The 5,000-nt window shown below is 39.8% G+C and overlaps 2 protein-coding genes across 3 annotated transcripts in view; both read right to left on the reverse strand.

Annotated features, from left to right (window-relative positions):
* Positions 1-5,000, reverse strand: part of eif4e1b (eukaryotic translation initiation factor 4E family member 1B) — a 109,951-nt gene that overhangs the window by 39,813 nt on the left and 65,138 nt on the right. The window lies entirely within an intron of this gene.
* The window catches only part of b4galt4 (beta-1,4-galactosyltransferase 4), a gene marked incomplete in the record, with an annotated part of 30,592 nt that continues 27,128 nt past the window's right edge, over positions 1,537-5,000 (reverse strand). For both annotated transcript variants that reach the window (NM_001366733.1, NM_001007401.2), the window contains 5 exon segments: positions 1,537-2,649; positions 2,688-2,835; positions 2,862-3,433; positions 3,509-4,032; positions 4,044-5,000. The exon segment at positions 4,044-5,000 is cut by the window's right edge and continues 920 nt beyond it.

Below are 5,000 nucleotides of genomic sequence, written 5' to 3' on the forward strand. Positions count from 1 at the left end.
TACCAATTTTAACTTTATTTTTATTATTCAGTTATCTGTTAATGGACCTAATAGAAATATTCTGCATGTGCATCAATCCTAGACATACCCAAAATCTATACAAATCTACCACTATCATCGTTTTATTTTCCCCCCATATTTTTCTTTAGAACAGTAAGGTCGGCCTTTACTTAGACCAGGGGTAGGGAACCTATGGCTCGGTATCCACATGTGGCTCATTGATCAAAAATATGTAACTCTTACTAGAAATCAGTTTCCTATTGAAAATACAATTATAATTCCTTTTATATTGTATTTTCTACAGCAAAATGAATTAGAACTTTGTTTGCAATAAAAGGACATTTCAACCAATGCACATATGTGGTGCTTTGGTTTAACTTGAATCACGACAACAATAAAGGGCAAGTTATATTACTTACAATTCTATGGGAAGCTCTCACACGTAAATTCAAATGTTCATGAGCGGCGATGACAAAAAGAAAAACAATTCTGTAAATTGTCCTTTCTTGATACATTGTGATGCGTCATATTTGTTTGTTTTTAAGTTGTGCATGGACGTAAATAAAGGTTTTGTTATATACACACAGCCCATATGGCTCTTTAAAAAATGCATTTGATTAAAAAAAAAATTTAAATGGCTCTTTGCTGAAAAAACCCATGACTCAGACAAAAGTCTTGTCACTTAACAGAAATAAAGTACTAAGAGCTTGGAGGACTGCATCCATACATCTCCGCAAAGACTCAAATCACTTATTAATAAAGAGTTAAGAAAGCGTTCTTGCAGGACTCCCAGAGTTCAAGATTCTTTGGTTTCATATTCAATGCCTCCTCTTCCATCTTAGCCCAGAGATGCTCAATAATGTTCATGTATGGTGACTGGGCTGGCCAATCCTAGAGGACCTTGACCTTCTTTACTTTCAGGAGCTTTGATGTGGAGGCTGAAGTATGAGGAGGAGCGCTATCCTGCTGAAGAATTTGCCCTCTCCAGTGGTTTGTAATGTAATGGGCAGCACAAATGTCTTGATACCTCAGGCTGTTGATGTTTTCATCCACTCTGCAGATCTCTCGCACGCCCCCATACAGAATGTAACCCCAAACCATGATTTTTCCTTCACCAAACTTGACTGATTTCTATGAGAATCTTAAGTCCATGCATGTTCCAGTAGGTCTTCTGTAGTAGATGCACAAGAAAGAATTCAACCTTCTGCCACTTTTCCAAATGATTAATTAGAAGTCAAGTTATTATTTGTTGCTCTTACAACTGGAATCGACGACAAGACTTTAGTGAGGCAGTGTACATAGAACACTGTAGTAAAAACTAAAGTATACCACAATATATCAGTTCAGTATAGTTGATAGTACAGTATGCTTTAGCAGTCATTAATAAATTGTTTTAAATACTGGAATATATTTAGTATAATACACTTTTAATATAGTATGGCTTAAAAACATTGCTTACAGATAAATTACTATGGTGCGTTTTTCCCAAAAGTAAAATAAAACAAACACAAACTGAAGCAGACTCCTGAACTTATGAGTCTGTAATGAACTTTATTTGATGGACGCTCTTAAATCCTGACACATTCCGATCGCGACTTAGTCTCTGTGATCCTTAAAATGTGAAAGGACCATATCATTATACATATAATCCAGGTAAACACAAACCTCTTTCTTTTCCTCTGATCATAAAATCTTTAAAAAGTAAACACCACCCAGTTTTATGAGTGAACAGCCGCTCGGGCCTCAATGTACAATAATTAACCCATCTACAACTACATTTCACTGAAATGAAACCGATTTAAATCTGATCACTGGACCCAAACACCTGCTAGATATATATTCATTTTCACCAAACAAATATCAGAAGCATGTTCAGCGGGAATCAACAATCGCAGAACATGCAGACTCGCGTCAATATTTTAACCGACATAACAACAAATCCGTTTGCCGTTGCTCTCTGTGATGAGATGACTGATTCTGGAATGTGTAAGCGTGAACAAGCAAAACAGAATACAGTGTATAACTTCATAATTAGAGGTTCATCTTTAGCCCTTGTGTTATGTTGAGGATGTTTTCATCCACTCTGGAATGATTTTGTGTATTACCTAAGAGCATAGAATCACCAAGAGGCGACACTCTAGTGTAATTTGGGAAACAGCCACTAGAGGGCGCGGCGGCCATTTTGGATTGAAAATTATAATAGAACAACAGCATATTATATGTCTGTAAAATAAACTATTAAAAGTGCTGATGGTTGTGATAGTAAGTGTTGTATTGTCGTCTTTCAGGTTGTATCTAAGCTTCAATGCGCTTTTTAAATAAATAAATAAAAAACAAAGCAGCTGCTTGCCATCGCGACAGTAATGAGATCCAATGGACGACCGATCACTTTCACTCCAAAATGGCGGAATCCGGGACTGTTGCTGGGCGCTGCTGTTGAAATGGAACGTTCTATCCGCTTGTTAGGTGGTGACGTGTTTGTGACGTATGTATACTGTTTCCAGGTCCAAGCCGCCATTCATTTGAGTGGAGAAATCATTCGCTTATGATCACTTTTTATTCCTATCACACATTAAAGTTTATTTTATATAAAATCATAGTGTACACAACAATATCTGGGCTTGCTGCGTAACAAATACCAAAAATTTAGCAATTTATTAAAAATTAATCACTTTCTGGGCATCGGATATTAGGCATGGACATATATACTGCCATCGTGATTTTCGAAAGCATTAAATCGCTTTGTAAACGTTTATAATTACCATTTCATGAGTCTCCCCATTCAGTTGAATAGAGCGATTGGACCCGGAAGCCGCTTCGCGTGACGTCACACTTAACAAGCGGATTGAGTGTCGCCTCTTGGTCATTCTAAGCTCTTTGGTATTACTGTACGTTCACATCGAAGGCGGTGAGAGCGTCAAAGATCGCTCTTTCTGCCCTAACGACAACGCTGTCTGGCTTCAGCTCTAGCGTCGAGAGCATCAAAATTCGTTACATTGATCTCGGGGCATTGCAGCATATCATATCGGTAACATTCGCGCATAAAAACATGCTTTCTAGCGTGAAAATGTTGCGCACTTCTTATCAAATTCATTTAGCAATGGAAGATCAAGTTGTGTATGGTGTGGCTTTGCTCCACCTAATTATCCAATGTGTTCATATGTCTGAAATATCCTAAAGCTGCAATACTGTTTTGTTTTGTCGCATGAGATTCACGCTTTTTAAAAGAAAAAACAATATATAAACCTTATATATAACATTAATGCACATTAGTAACTCGGGGTGGTTTGCTGCTGAGTGTGACACGGTTGGGGATGAGAATCAGCACCTGCAAGTCTGAGGCCATGTTGCTCCACCGGAAAAAAGGTGGTTTGCCATCTCCAGGTTGGAGGAAAGTCCTTACCCCAGGTGAAGGAGTTCAAGTATCTTGGGGTTTTGTTCACGAGTGAGGGAAGGATGGAACGCGAGGTTGACTGGCGGATTGATGCAGCAGTAATGCGGTCGATGTACCGATCCGTTATAGTAAAGAAGGATCTGAGCCGAAAGTGAAGGCTTCCGATTTACCGGTCAATCTGCGTTCCTACTCTCAACTAAGGTCATGAGCTTTGAGTCATGACCGAAAGCACAAGATCTCAGATTCAAGTGGCCGAAAAGAGTTTTCTTCACAGGGTGACAGGGCGCACCGTTATAGGGTGAGGAGCTCTGTCACCCGGGAGGAGCTCGGAGTATAGCTGCTGCTCTTCACATTGAGAGAAGTCAGCTGAGGTGGCTGGGGAGTCTGTTTCGGATGCCTCCTGGACGCCTACCTAGGGAGGTGTTCCAGGCATTTCCCACTGGGAGGAGGCCTCGGGGAAGACCCAGGTCACACTGAAGGGACTATGTCTCTCGGCTGGCCTGGGACCGCCTCGCGATCCCCCGGAGGAGTAAGGGGAAGTGCCTGGGGAGAGGGAAGTCTGTGGTTCTTTCCTAAGACTGCTGCCTCCGCGACCCGGAAAAGCAGACAATGAATGAATAACTCGCCAGTAACTTTTTGTAATGCATGTTCCTGTAAGAAAACATTGTAAATAATTAGAAATCCGGCAACCGCAACCATCAAACCCTTGGGAACAACTGTGGTCGGAACCAAAATTCTTCACAAGCGGTGGACTTCTACATTCTGATTGCTTGCCACTGAACCACGTTATAGCTCATTAACTAAAGGTTGACTTGATTTTAACTCTCCTCGATGCCCACATCGGGGAAGACGTGCTGCACTGCTCCTTACCACTTTTCGCCACCGGCTCCTATTGAAAATGAATGACTTCCGGCTACTTTGACGCTCTCGCCGCTTTTGGTGTTAACGTACAGTTAATTTGGTCACAACTTTCTCTGTGCTCCAGCAAATGGAATGATTTTTGTGACAAATCTTATTTTCACACATAATTTCGGAAAACCTAAAATAAAAATTAATTTGGCCAAATTTACTACTCTTTTGTTATGTTAGTGGCTGTTTTTGCCCCATTGACTTCCATTATAATTACATTTTTGGATTGCAAAGCCATGACACTATATAACAGGGCTGATCGATTTGGCCTAAAATCTAAATCTTGATTAACTGAACATTTTAACTCGATTACGATTAATGAACGATTAATTTAGTTAGTTATTTTATGTTTTTGCCCTCATAGTTCGCTGAAGTTTTGTGCAGTAAATATGCTCGCATATTACATGTAAGGGAGTTTTATATGTAGGGTGCATTACTTGATTTTAAAATAACTCAAGTAAACGTACACTATTAACCATCTATGATTATTTATTAAGAAACAACGTTGAAGGACTAAAATTAAAACACACATTGCCTAAAACGCAGTTTTACCCATCGTAGTCACCGCTACCAAACTGACCAATCACATAGCTTGCGCTACACATCGTTGTGATGTTCAAGTCCTATTTTGGAGAGGTGCGCATATATACGAAGGCTGCACCAGACAGTACACGTGCCCTTGGCAGAATTATAATAT

This window comes from Danio rerio, chromosome 5 (assembly GCF_052040795.2).
Source record: "Danio rerio strain M-AB ecotype USA chromosome 5, GRCz13ab, whole genome shotgun sequence".
Lineage (NCBI taxonomy): Eukaryota > Metazoa > Chordata > Actinopteri > Cypriniformes > Danionidae > Danio > Danio rerio.